The sequence below is a fragment of the Toxorhynchites rutilus genome, chromosome 2 (assembly GCF_029784135.1).
Source record: "Toxorhynchites rutilus septentrionalis strain SRP chromosome 2, ASM2978413v1, whole genome shotgun sequence".
Taxonomy (NCBI): domain Eukaryota; kingdom Metazoa; phylum Arthropoda; class Insecta; order Diptera; family Culicidae; genus Toxorhynchites; species Toxorhynchites rutilus.
In genome coordinates this window covers 22,969,045-22,984,181 of record NC_073745.1, presented here as the reverse complement: position 1 = coordinate 22,984,181, position 15,137 = coordinate 22,969,045, and the positions used below count along the sequence as shown (strand labels likewise).

The 15,137-nt window shown below is 37.5% G+C and overlaps 1 non-coding gene across 1 annotated transcript; it reads right to left on the bottom strand.

Moving 5' to 3' along the window:
* Window positions 1–9,482: 9,482 nt before the first annotated feature.
* Window positions 9,483–9,623, bottom strand: LOC129772046 (U4 spliceosomal RNA). The gene has a single exon (XR_008742550.1). It is a non-coding gene; the product is annotated as a U4 spliceosomal RNA (small nuclear RNA).
* Window positions 9,624–15,137: the final 5,514 nt, after the last annotated feature.

Below are 15,137 nucleotides of genomic sequence, written 5' to 3'. Positions count from 1 at the left end.
TACAGCTATACAAATCAATCGTCTCTCCTCATTTAGACTTTTGCTCGTCCATTTTATTTCTGGCCAATGCACAATGGTCCAGGAGATGCATTTAAGTGGAAATTAGCATTTAGAGCTTGACAGTTATTCTCTAGACAAAAACTGTCTTGGACAAAGTTGTTACTCATGATAGAGCGCTCGTTTTTATGTTGTCAGAAATAGGGTGACCAAGATTGTTGATGAAATAAAAATATAACTTTCTTATCTTTATAGATAGAGGTAAACATGGTTCGACAGTGTTGTAGCTCCAACTATTTGAGACATCTTTGTAAAACAAAGTTTTTCCCTATCTCTTGAAATAACCGATATAGCGCCTTTTTTCAATGTTACGTTAGGGTCACCATGAAAAAAAACTGGTTTTTTGCTCTAACTTTTATATTTTAAATTTTACATGCAAACTGTCTTCGAAATAAAAGTCTTTTAGAGCTTTTAGAGCTTAACATTTTTCGATGCAGAACTTGTCAATATCTCAACTTTACTCAAAGTCATTGATATTTTTTCCCTAAAAACACGCTCTTTTCACTTGTTTGTCATTCTTCCTGGGGCAAACATGAAAAATGTTTGTTGATGGAATTTGAAAGAACAGATTTCACTCTATGTAATATGTGGTTTTCAAAACTATGTTATTTTTTGTGTTTGAGTAAACTAAAATTGAAATCATGAGTTTTTGGATGAAAACCCATCAACAACTTTAAGCAGGATTAAGATATTGACATGTTCTGTATCGCAAAATATTGGCATTGATAACCTTCAAAAGTCGTACGAAGACCATTTTGATGTATAATTTTAAATATAAAAGTTAGAGTAAAAAAACCCGTTTTTTCATAGCTACCCTAATGCAACTCAGATACAAAGTGCTAAAAACAACTTTGTGGAAGATATTTATTGTTTAGACAAAAACTGTCTTAGACAAAGTTATTACATATGATAGAGCGCTCATTTATATATTATTAAAAATAGGTTGACCAAAATTATAGATGAAATTAAAAATCTAGCTTTCTTATCTTTATAGATAGAGATAAACATAGTTCAACAATGTTGTAGCACCGGTTATTTTCAACAACTTTGTAGAACAAAGATTTTTTCTATCTTTTAAAATAATCGATTTTGCGCTTTTTTCTAAGTTGCATTAGGGTAACCATGAAAAAACGTGTTTTTTCTGCTTTAACTTTCATATTTCAAATTTCACATCAAAACTGTCTTCGTACGACTTTTAGAGCTTATCGATACCAACATTTTGCGATTCAGAACTTGTCTATATCTTAATCCTACCCAAAGTTATTGATGGATTTTTACCCAAAAGCTCATGATTTCAATTTTAATTTACTCAAACGTGAAAAATAACATAGTTTTTAAAATCACACATCATGTAGAGTGAAATATGCTTTTTCAGATAATGCCAATAAACTTTGTTTACGTTTGTCCAAGAAAGAATGACAAACAATTGAAGAGAGCGTATTTTTGGGGAGAAATATCAATAACTTTGACTGAAGTTGAGATATTGACAAGTTCTGCATCGAAAAATGTTTGTATTAGTAAGCTCTAGAAGTCTTTCCAAGACAGTTTGCATGTAGAATGTGAAATATAAAAGTTAGAGCGAAAAAATAGTTTTTTTCATGGTTTTTTTTCAATTTCAATTATTTCAAGATATAGAGAAAAACTTTGTTCTACAAAGATATCTCAAATAACTAGAACTACAACATTGTCGAACCATGTTTACCCCTATCTCTAAAGATAAGAAAGTTATATTTTTTTATTCCATCGACAATTTTGGTCACCCTATTTTTGATAACATAATAATGAGCGCTGTATCATATGTAACAACTTTGTATAAGACTGGTTTTGTCTAGAGAATAACTGTCGAGCTCTAAATGCTAATTTCCACTTAAATGCATCTCCTGGACCATTGTGTAATGAAATACACATATTGAGATTACAGCGCTTGCAAAACAAAATAATGCGGTTGATACTAAAATGTAACAGATTCACTTCCCTATTTTTAATGTTGAACGCTCTGCAATGGTTATCCGTGAAGCAAAGAATTGCTTATTCAACTGTGGAGTTCATTAGTAGTTCACGATTTGCTGCCTCGATATTTGTGTGATCGAGTTGAAAGAGGAAGTGACTTTCACTGTTATAACCAGTGCTGAAAATATTCACGTTCACGACATTCAAATTCGGCGAATTTCTTCCTTCCTTGTATTGATAACCTACTGATCAAGCGAGAATCGATAAATATGAAACAACACTATCAATGAACCCCAGTGGAATGAACATCAACATCAGCTTGCCATGAAGTTCATTTTTCATTTGCATCTTCCTTTTCGTCATGGTATTCGTAAGGTCGAAGATGAAGATCATTGCGTGTTAGTGAAAATCAAAACATGGAATTCAGCGCTACCAATTGAGAGTGAAATCGATTGATGGTAAAGGATGGCAATTTATCACACAAAATTCTTGTTTTTTGGCGACTTCGGCAATGGAATGTATAGAATAACTCTGGCTACGTTTTATGAATCTACTCACGATTGCCCGGAAATGGCATACACCACCATTTATATGCGCAATGGGTGACACGTTTTCAATAAAAAATCACTGCAAGCGATGAAGATCAACTTAACGTTCGTGATAATCACCTGAAATTATTGACAGTAATGAAAGTGCCTGAATGCAGGCTTTTCGAAATTCGTTCATGCTGTTTTCGATCAATATACCAGACAAAGTTCACGCGTCTCGACTTTCGTGTTATACTCATTATGGCAGATATGGTGTTGAATTTTAAACAGAAGAGAGTTCATCCGATACTGGGAAAAATCTAATTCCTTCACCCGTGAAGAAATTTTGATAATTTGTGGCACTGGTTATAAAACAACTAAACGCGAATGAATTTTTTTTTTTTTTTATCTTCGCTTATTTTTCGTCGGCCTATTTCCGCCACTTTAGTGCCAATCACCGACATCAGGGAGGCGACTCCACCTGTTCCTACCTATCAGACTCAACAACTCATGAGCCGGGCCAACTTCTTTTACTTCCGCTCCGAAGGAAGACGTAACCAGAGATTTTTCGCCTCAGAAAATCCCAACGACGCCAGCTGGGATTGAACCCAGGCCGATCGGATTGTGAGGCTGTTACGCTAACCATACAACCACTGGCGCCGTCAGCGCGAATGAATTGATAACACCCAATTTCTTGACATGTGCTTCACAAAATTCGTTGTATTACAAAGGTATAAATGGGTTCAACTCGATGCCAAGACATATTAAACGTGCAACAACACTTACATAATTTAAGAGGCACTGTATCTCTGCTGTCATTAACAGCTGACCGATATATTTTTTAAATTTTATGGCGAAGATTGTTACTGACGAAGTTTTATACGAACGGATAATCTAATGTGGGATTTTTTTTAAGTTTGTTTTAATATTTTCAATGAACCTGACTAAGTTTTTTGAACGGATTAATTTAATTTGAACTACCTTTTTTTCTAATTTATATTTATGACCTCTCTATTATGTCCGTCATGATCCTGGTGATGATCGACTATTTTTATTTTTATTTTGTTGTTTTGATATTGTATTAGTTAAAAAAAATTAAAGTAGTCTACATAAGTTTGAGCGTCGCGCACGTAACACAAATATAAAGAGTATTAAATTGAAAGTTTTCTAAGTGCCGGTTTAGAAATTTTCGTTAAAGAAATTTTCTCGATTTCTCTGGATGAGGATGTTCATAGTCAATCCAATACAAGGCTGGCGGTTGGGCTTGTGCTCTGGTGGACCACTTGGCTGCAGGGGCCTCATCGGGACCGTATCGGCTCTGTGCCGGACTGAGTATTGGCTTGTCATTTGACATTGCGATTTTATCTGTAAATGTAAATATCTGTAAATGAAATCAGTTCGTTGTTCTTTTTGTTTGTCTAACTGATTCCAATGCTGAAAAAATAACTAAATTATCTTTTAAATAACTCGTCTTACTCAAATCTCTGTCAGGGAAGGAGGCGGGACCATCATCATCATTTTAAAGTAATTTTTCTTTTTTGTTCCGAACAACTTCCAGTCGACGTGATGAAAATGTTGTTGTTGAAATCAAAGGAAGGGCGTAACTAGCATGTTGCCACTTTCCATTGAGCTGAAAACAACAACTTAATTACCTCCCAACAAAACATATCAAAGGTGAAAACTATTTTTTTCTTAGCTTCCCCCTAGCCTGCGTCATACGCCCATTTTTCATCGCGGTATCCGCGTGGCAAATAAAAGTTCCACGTTCTAAATGAAGGACAGCAGCGAAGAGAAGGGTCGAACAATATGAATAAAACAATCGCATGTACAAATTGAAAATTGAATTTCAAACGAGACCCTAAACTTTACCTCGCCGCAGGCGAAACACTGAGTGGGAACTGAAAGGCACACTGTTTTTCCGTTCACCCACCGCCTCGTCAATCCGGGCAAATACTGCGAGGGAGTGGAAATTATTCGCCAAACAATTATTTCCAATAAATAAACCACCTCTCCTCGTCTCTGGTGCGCACGCCGATAAAAATACACCGCAAACCGTCTCACAAAACAGTTGGATAATAAAGTGAAAAATTAATACAACGACACGCTTTGGCCTGATTTGCGTTGAACTCAACGACACCGTTGTCCTTGTGGTGTGGATATTGGCTCCGGAAGTTATTCCCCCGGAGCTAGTATTTGTTGTCAGCCGGCCAAGATGGAGTGTTGATTTTAAATTTCCCAATAATTAATGAGTGTTTTTAATTGGGATTTCTTATTTGCCGAAATGAATGCCTCCTCCCAGCTATATTTTCGGCGGCATCGGTATTGTAAACAACTGTTTCAATCAACAGCGGCGGCAGCATTCATTCGCACACCATATCAAGCAATAATGATAATATTAATCCGTAACGCGTAACCCGCCTCTAGCGACCCATCATATATTCGAATAAACACCACTCGCCATCACAATTGATTGTCTTGTCACAAAGCATCAAAACATAATTGGGGTTATTCCATAGCAAACAACAAATTACCGTCACAAGGAATGTTCGCCTCGGCGCGCGGTGAGGGGTGATCCCATCCCCAGTGGCTACAAAGACAGCTGGATATTATTGCTCCTCGGAACCATATCCATAGATCCGTGAATGCCCGAAGGGATCGCGCGGCGGAGTCGCAGTGGGAGGGCAATCCACCGCCAGCTGCCAGTTGTGGTGGTGCTTTATCTCACTTTCACCATCATCATTCAATCTCGGTCTCATCTCGACTAGCAGGGCAAATGGTGGAGAATCTGGCCATGCTGGACGATGCTGAGGAAGGAATGCTTATGGTTAATTGCTGAATCTATGACGATTGGTACTGTAATCTAACCTCAATCAATTCTTGGATTTTGTGTGTTGGTCAGAACAAAATTACTCGAAATTGCGCTATGATTTATGTGAATCAACCTTTGCTGAATGTGTGTATGTTTTTTTTATTCTTTATTTACATATATCAGTTTACAAACATAACTTAGAGATGCATACAATAGTATTACCCATACAATCATGATGTTAATATTAAGTTCGAAATCACCTATCCATATTTTCCATCCTTAACAAAAATTAAGAAATTTGTTCAAGTGTTTTTCAAATAGTTCCTTGTTATCCTATTTTATCTCTCTAATATGCTTTTTGAAAAAAATAGGTTGGCATTTTTAGAATTATTCATATTGTAAAACATTGTTTCTGCTACTAGCCATAATGCACTTTTTGCTTCAAAGTTTTTTTTTAATTCCTTAGTATAGCATATCTTTCGATGAATCTAAGACTTGTTGCTGTTTCGTTTTGACAATGTTCGACATCCAATTCCATATATTCCTCGAAAATTTACATTCTTTGATTCTATGGAAATTTGTATCTTCCTCACCACAAACATCACAGAGATAATTTTCAACATTAGCAATATTATGATTTTTCATTTTAACTCTGTTAGGAAACGAATCATTGAATACTTCATACAATAATGACCTCGCCTGAGTAGATATAAAGTTCTTGGATAAATTTTCCCAAATAACTTTCCATGGAAGATTCGGAAATTTTTGCTCGATTTTTACTTCAATTGCTTTCTTTGTAAGTAGAAAATTATAGATTGCCTTATTCGTTCTTATATGATCCATTGTCTTAATCGTTGAGGCGAGGTTTAATGTGTTTTTTTTTAGTATAACTTGTTACATTTCTCCACCTATTCAACTTAATCAGAGGATGATCTATCTTTTTTTCGCTTTTGTAAATTAAATTTCTTATACATAAGGATTGACATTGCGTTTCAGGGTCAATCAAATTCAAACCACCTTGCGTGGCGTCCAAACACAACTGATCTCGATGAACTCTGAACATTGTATGATGACTCCATAGAAATTGTCATGTAATCATTTTAATTTCTGCTATTTGCTTGTTATTTGGCGGAATTACCTGGGCTATGCACCATGGTTTAGATAACAAGAAGGTATTTGAAACTATAACTTTTTACAATAAGATTAACCTTCGTGACGAAAATAAGTGAATGGAAAGCTTTATGCTATTCATCAATTTCCTGAAGTTTTTTTTTTCCAAAATATATATTTTCATAAAGGCTCATATGGCGTTAGCCTCACGGGGCCGGGAGTTCAATACAATTTTTCTTATTATCTATGTTAGTAATATGTAACCGATTACTCGCGGTTGGATCGAGGTTAGTATTACAAGTGTTGTTGCGATCAACAAACAAGCACTACTCTTTAGAGCAATTTAATTTGTAATTGCTTAAAGCTAAAATTATTTGAAACATAAATATTGGTTGCGGTAAATTCACTTGATTCACTTACATTTTATAGTGCAATTAGACAGCTTTTTTATCCGTCGATTAATCGATCGATCAATCCTGTATGCTTTAGCATCTAGTTTTAATTAGAATCCTGTTCTGTAGAAATTCAGTTATTTTAATTTAGGTTATCCAATTGTAGGAATTATTTCAATGGTTTTCTAACCTACCCGAAGTTCAAATTCCTTATTCGGAGTTCAATTCACTGTTTTAGCTAGATATAATTTAATTTAAGCTGTAGTTTAAGAATAGGATATAAGTAGTTACTTAATTTAATTCACATAGTCACATAAGCTACTTACAAGTATAGATTTAAGGTAAATTAAGGCACAATTTCAAATTTGCATAATATCTCTATAAAAACAATATATTTTTCCCGTGGGCAGATGATCAATTGATGTATTGCTCTATTGTTGTTGCATTGGTTCGCTTCATCAACGATAGCGAACCTACCGTTGATGGAGCGAACCAATCTTCGATAAGTCGGTTACAGTGAAGGCGCTGTGGGCCGGGTTGCCGGTGCTGTGATCGTGCGAACAAGTGTTTTCGTAATTGGGATGTTGCTGTCTCCAATGCTCTGTACGTGTGCCCGACACGGGATACCTCCTATTGGGATGCAGCTGACCATTAATCAGCAACGCCACCCTAGTCTGTACCTCATATCTAGCGTGGTGCGTCTTTCTCGACTCGAGGAATCCAGGATAGAATAGTCACTAGCCGGCGCAATCATCAGTTCGTGTAGAGTTGTCATAAGCGGTACAACCTTTGGCTCTTGTTGAATGATAGTGGTCGATGGGCAATGTTTCAATGATCCCCAGTGCGTAGTATATCGCACCCAGTTCAGCAACATACACGGAACAAGGATCTTTGAGTTTGAAAGAGGCACTGGAATTTTCATTGAAGATGCCAAAGCCGTGGACCCGTTTATGAATGAACCGTCAGTAAAGAACATTTTATCAGATCTAACTATGCCCCCATATTCTGCCGAAAATATCGGCGGAATAGAATCTGAGCGTAGATGATCTGGGATTCCATGGATTTTTTGTCGCATGGACAGATCTAAAATGACAGAGGAATTGCAACAGTATGGGAAACAAACTAGGTTGGAGATGCCTGGTGAAGGGTGCACGTCGTGGGTAAGGTACTCATGGTATAAAGACATAAAACTTGACTGAGGAATCAGTTGGAGTAGATTTTCGAAGTTATCAATCACCAATGGATTCATGATCTTGCAACGGATGAGAAATCTGTAGGATAATTCTGTGAACCGGAGAGTAAGCGGGGGTACTCCTGCCAAAACTTCGAGACTCATTCCTGAAGTTGATTTCAACCATTTCCTTCCATGAAATTGTGACCAACAAACCTAAAATTCTCAATTCTTTGCATTCCGCCACCATTTGTGGCCCAATATTACAATTGTTGAACCTAAGATATCCAGATTTTTTAAAATTCAGATTTATTCTAGCGCTAATGGAGTAATCACTAATAATCTTCAAAACGGTATCGAATTCATCATTGTTTCTAATTACAATTGTCAAGTCGTCAGCGAATGCTCTTATTTTGATGAACCGAGTTTGAATTACAATACCTCTCAACGCGGCATAAATTTGTTGTTTCGATTGTGTCCAAATCTGCATCGAGATCTTTCACAAATCTCCCAACTTCCACCAAGGATGGTGCTATTGCTCCCATAGGGAACCGGGAAGCCAGAGTATTCTTTACGAGTCCGTCATTCATTGTAACACTTCCCTTACAGAAGAAAAAGGAAAAAACAGCCACCAAGTGGCTAAACCGATGAGACGCTTAAGGTTGAAAACAATGTGATTAAGAGATTTGAAAGCACGTCCTCACACAACGAGATCAAATCGACAACTGTGTTCGTAGACTGGTGCCAGACGTGGGAAGATTCAGCAGGATTCAGCATTTGTGGCGAAGCTGCTGAACAATGAAGTTGACTGTCCCCGATTGCTGTCGCTACTCGATTTGCGAGTTCCATCTCGAGCTCTACGAAACACCGTTTTGCTCCATCCAAGAGTTCATCGCACAGCTTTTGGATATAAGGGGCTGTCCACATACCACGTGGACAACTTTAAGGGGGGTGGGGGGGTGTAGGGGGTATCAAAATGTCCACGCTTGACCACGGTGGGGGGAAGGGGTATAGACTATGTCCACGTGGACACGGAGAATAAATATTTTTCAAAAATAATCACCGATACATTCTAAATTAAATAAAAACTGTTCCGTATTCAAGAGTTTTAAAACTCCGCCCAACCTGAGTATTCCGTAATTATCAATAAACTGATTAAGTTGCCTGAGAGTACTTCATATATTTTTACTAAATCATTAGACTTCTTCACTGAAATCCATATTCTGAAAAAAAAAACTCACGTAAACTCCAATGTAACATTTTCGTCAACTCGAGAAGACCCGAACATTATTCCGCGAATTGTCTTAAAAGTTATTGATCTTTATCGCTACTTTCACCACTAGCAGTCAAGAATAACCCTGAAAAACCAATCGTAACTGTTGTTCCGTGATTTGAGATTAAAGTTGAAGCCTCGGAGCGAAAAATGTTACATTGGACGTGTCGACTGCTCGCGTTTGCACTACTAAACGACAATCCAAATATCAGCATTTGGTTCTAAAGACAGATTATCATTGTTATCACTCGTTTTTTTTTTTTTTTTTTTCAACTAGCAATAATCGCACCTCGGTAGAACCTCATTGGTTACGATATCGCCACTGCGCAAAGCTGTTATCACTCGTTGATTTGCACTGAAATAGATAACAACACCTGAAAGAAACACAAACTCAAAACGACCGAAGTACGACTTCGTGTTGTTTTGACTGCTTTGTTACTTTGGCGTCGGAGGAAGGTGGCGTCCGAAGTAACAGCCGGGTGCTTAAAATCCTAATCTATACATTGGATATTTTCTGTATCGGCGATAAAAAGATGAAGAAGATAGATACGTGAACGATTTTTTTTTTGTAATGCATTCAATGATTGAAACCTAATAGCGTGCACACATTAACTCGATTTGTTACATAGGACCTTTTCAAAAGTTACGCGAGAATTTCATAATGGCTGAGTTTTCATGATATTACGAATATGGTCTTTTCATCAAACATAATTTTCTATAGATTTTTTTCTAACTCGAGAACAGTTAGTGTTAGAATAAAAATGTCAGTATAGTTTTTCATGCATTTATCCATAGAAACTGCGTATTAATCCGTAATCAAATTCACTAGACATTAAAATTCGTACAAAAGAAGTGTAAATTATTGCATGTGGTTGGATAAAATATTTGGTATGATTCCTTGCTGTGGTGGCTGAGAGCAGACATACGACCTCAAAGGGTTAATTAATTGCAGAATGATCGATAAGGCTTTTAAAAATGATAAAATATTTTACTACGTTTTCAATACCCTCTGAAAATTCTCCGAACTATGGCGAAAAAGGTTTTGTATTGCGCTACCGACTAAAGGTGAATCGGAGATCCAGAGTGAAGATGAATCGGGCCAAAATGCGGCATTAAAAATTTTGAGTGGGTTTTGGAACGTTGTAACTCTGTCATAAAACAATGCATTTGTCAAAGCAATAACTGGGTCTTGTATAGAACATTTCAAAACTGTCCGTCGATCTGCTATGCGATCGTTATGTCATGAAATATGCATAATCCGAAATGAAAGGATAATTTTTCATTCGATTTCCAGCTGGAATAAGTACACTTCTGAAATGCTGAATGAAGCTGAGAACTCAAATTAACATTATTGTATTAATGTATTATATGTGATATCAACACATTTCATTGTGTTTTTTTCAAGTGTTGAAAAAATCCTGAACTAAAATTGTGTTTGAAAATAATTTTAAACCCTCTTATTTTTATTCGATTGGCGTTTGCAATCACAATTAGTAAAGCTCAAGATCAATCTTTAAAGCTGTGTAGTTTATATTCAGGTGCGGATTATTCCTCATCTGGTCATCTTTACTAATGAAATTTGAAATAAAATTTGAAATAAAATAAAAATGTCCACGTGGACAAAAGGGAAGGTAGGTGTATGAGAATGTCCACGCTTGTCCAAGGAGGGAGAGGGGGAGTCTAAAATCGTGCTTTTTCTGTCCACGTGGTATATGGCCCCTAATGAGCCCATATCATCGATGATTCGCTCGTTTACTCACGTTGAGGATTTTTTCGAGTTTGTCGAGCGTTCCAACTGTTTTTCGAGAAGTGTGGCTAGATATGAATACTTTTATGATGTACTGTGATATTATTCATTAGGGTTTGTCAGCTAGATGAGTATAACCATAATAAATAAATGAATAAATGAATAAATAGAGATAGAGGCGGATGATTTGAAAAGTTGAAAGCCTCTATAATTCAACACGTTCGTACCGTTGAGATCTATATAAACCTGTTCAGGTTTCCGATGGGAAATCAACGTGACAAACATAGTAAGCTGACCAAATAGTTCCAGAATAAAAACAGGACAAGTAGGGAAGAAATATCAAGAAAATAATATTTTTCGAAGAACCTAAAATATTATAAATATTGTTATATAATAATTCAGCCATAAGCGTATACAACATAGTGTTTTGCCATTTCGAATATGTCGAATTTCGTACCAACGAGAGTGTTTTTGCGGGGTGTGTTACTTCAATATGAAGAAAAAGCTCCAAAAGCTCCTATCCCACCCGCCGTATTCTGCAGACATTTCTTAGTCCGATTACCTTCGATCGATACAACATGACCTGGTTGACCAACACTTCTCCAATTTTGATGAAGTCAAAAATTTAATCGATTCGTGGTTAATCGACAGACCGGCCGATTATTTCCGCAAAGGTATCCGTGAATTGCCAGAAATATAGAAAAAAGTTGTGACTAGCGATGGGCAATACTTTGAATATTAAATTTGTAACCATTTTTACAGAATAAAGCATAAATTTTTGAATAAAAATGAAGAAACTTACCGGTACCGTTATTATATATAGGGTTGGGGAAAAAGAAATGTCGTATTTCTGATCGAAATTTGACGCTTTATCTAACAAACTTAAAATTATCCAATTTAAGTCAAATATGCGCCGTTTTGTTCGCAAACTTGTTGCCATTTAGAAGGCAGCTTCATTATCCCACCTTATAATAACCGCCCCCCCCCCCCCCCCCTTATTTGCAAAAAACTCAAACAGCCAGTTTTTGTAAGCCTCTTTTGAGGCCAACTTAGTATCAACAAGAGCGTTTTGCATGGACTGGAAGAGATGATAATCACTTGGAGTCCGGTCTGGACTATACGGTGGGTGCAATAGGACATCCCATCCGAGCTCCCGTAGCTTCTGGCGGATCATCAAAGATGTGTGAGGCCGAGCGTTGTCCTGGTGGAAAACAACACCATCCCTATTGATCATTTCTGGCCGCTTCTGTTCAATCGCCTGCTTCAAACGGTCAAGCTGCTCACAGTAGAGAACCGAGTTGAGGGTCTGGCCATAGTTGAGCAGCTCATACCGGATGATTCCCTTCCAATCCCACCAAACACACAGCAAAACCTTCCTGGCCGTCAATCCGGGTTTTGGCGATGGTTTGGGCCGGCTCACCGCGTTTCGACCACGACTTTTTTCGCTTTAGGTTGTCGTACGTGATACACTTTCATCACCAATTACCATCTTCTTCAAAAATGGGTCGAGTTCGTTCCGTTTCAGCAGTGCATCGCAGGCATAAAAAATACAATTTGGAAAAAAAAATCAATTTGGAAAGCTAAACTAAACACTCGGCCTTGAGAAAGGTAATTTCGAAAGCCTTGCTGCCATCTGGTCGCTAGTTCAATGACTGATTGATTGTGAATACTGTAATTTGAATCACTTGAACTCAATGATTAGAATACGGTGGAGCTTAGATTGCAATATTTTATCTATCCACATTGTCCGTAGAACGAATGCTGCATTTGCATTTCGAGCATCCGATTTACGCTCGTCTTATTAACAGTGATATTTAAATATTGTATCTGATGCAAATTCGGCCTCGGAAACACTAACGATGGTTTTATTCACTAACGCCAACAGGATTATCTCTAATGATCGTATTAAATATACTCAATAGATATTTGATCTACTAATACTACTTAACTAGACAATGAACTAATGTGTGGATGCGTAATATGTAATAATATGCGGTCCGCCACCCGCTGTTTGATTCTAGCTGGTGTAGATTATTGTTAAACAGTGGTTCTCAAGCCGATTTAATTACATGCTTTCTACTGAATAAGTTGGGCTTGAAACTGGATTCATCAAACTTCACAGTATTCGAGGTGAACAGTATGAGGACTGAATCATCATCATTGTGGGGTTATACATCTTTCATCAAGGTACAATGATTTTCAAGCGAAGATAAACTGTCTTGTGACTCACAAGGTGACATCAGGGTATTGGAGATTCCCACAGAATTTCAGCTAGCGGATCCGAAGTTTTTCTGTCCAAGTAAAGTGGATATGCTCCTGTGTAACGAATGTTTTCTTAGCTTATTACTACCCGGAGAATTTTCGTTGGCTCACAATCTTCACAGATTCGTGAGACTAAATTTGGTCGGGTCGCACACCGTTTCGATGGATGAATTAGAGATACTTTCGGACAATACATCGTCCAACTGCCCTTGAAGAAGTCTGTAAGCGAGTTGGGGATTCCAAACCACTTGCATTAAGAAGGTTCTATGCGCTAGAACGAATACTTTCGCAGCATCCAGATGTGAGAAAGCAATACCAAGACTTTATAGAGGAGTACGAGAGTCTTGATCACTGCAAAGAAGTGGATGTTAGCAAGGATCCTACAGCTATCATTAAATGGTATTTGCCTCATCATGCGTTCTGTGCTTGATGAGTGACCTTCTACGACCTGCGACCTTCGAATGCACCTACTAAGTGTCGTGTTGTGTTCAAGAACTGAAATTGCTAAAAAGTACCTAGACTGGTGCGGCGTTTACCTCGCGGTCTAGGCGCCGATTTTAGACACTCAAGCACTAAATTGGGTCCAACTTTTATCACTACTTTCTTCGGCGACAACAGCAACAATCTCAGTAGGATTTTTTTTTCCTTTTTGCTCTCACAGCGTAACTCGCGATCGTACACAAACTCTAAAAGTTACTCTTGGGGAAAATGTGTAAACCGTTTAGCACACAACACTTTAACTTACAGGAAGACAGCAACACCACCGACGACAAAGACTCGCACTGGATTTCTTTTACTAAAACACTAACGTCACAACCATCCTCCTCTGTGTCTCAGAACCAACTCCCTTTTATTTTATCTCATTCATCTTAACGAAACCTACACTATTCTAAATCCTATCGACAAACTCCAGGTAGAGTTTGTCTAATCTGTTACCTACTCTTTGAGGTATCATAAAACTAAACGAACTTACGATAAACTTCCCACTATCGTAACACTAAAACATAAACAAAACCCTATCGTAAAACTAGACCTATGAATCACACGATCCACAAAGAGGGATCATGTAAGAGAGATGCATTTATTTATTTGGGATCGATCCGTCCCTATCATAAAACTATGTTCTATGATCCACACAATCTGCAAAAGGGATTGTGCGATAAAGATCTGTTTATTTAGCTTCGCTCGGGCCCTATCATAAACTTGGGTAAAACCCCCGTTTATTATTATGGGGTCGCTGCACTGGGGTGCAACTAAATGACGCACTGTTTCATAGTCGGAAGAGTCGAAATTTAACCTTTTTGGTTCAGTTGGCCGGCAGCTAGTGGAAAGATCCGTAAATACTGCCCTCAACCAACGATTCGTCAAGAAAATAATAAAATTTGGAGGTGGGCACACAGTGGTGTGGGACTGCTTTTCTGACGCTGGTGTTAGGACCAATTCATTTGGTAACAGGGAGGATGAATGCTCACAGCTATGTGGATATTTTACGAATCGTGATGCTTCCGTAGAGGACATGCCACTTCGTTGGATCTTTTCGCAGGACAACGATTCTAAACACACAGCATTGAAAAATCGAAGATGGTTTGCAAACGAAAATATAAAACTGTTGGTTTGGCCAGCACAGTCTCCAGTTTAAACCTTATAGAAAATCTATGGAAGATTGTGATAGTCGCGGTTGCAAAACCTCATTCGAATGATAAAACAGACTAATGGACGTTCCAAGTTCTACTTGTAAAAAATTGATGGCAAGCGTTCCATGAAGATTGAATATGGTTCTACGAAATAAAGGAAAATATTGACACGCAATATCGAAAGTGAGTTTTGTAACGTAAAAGA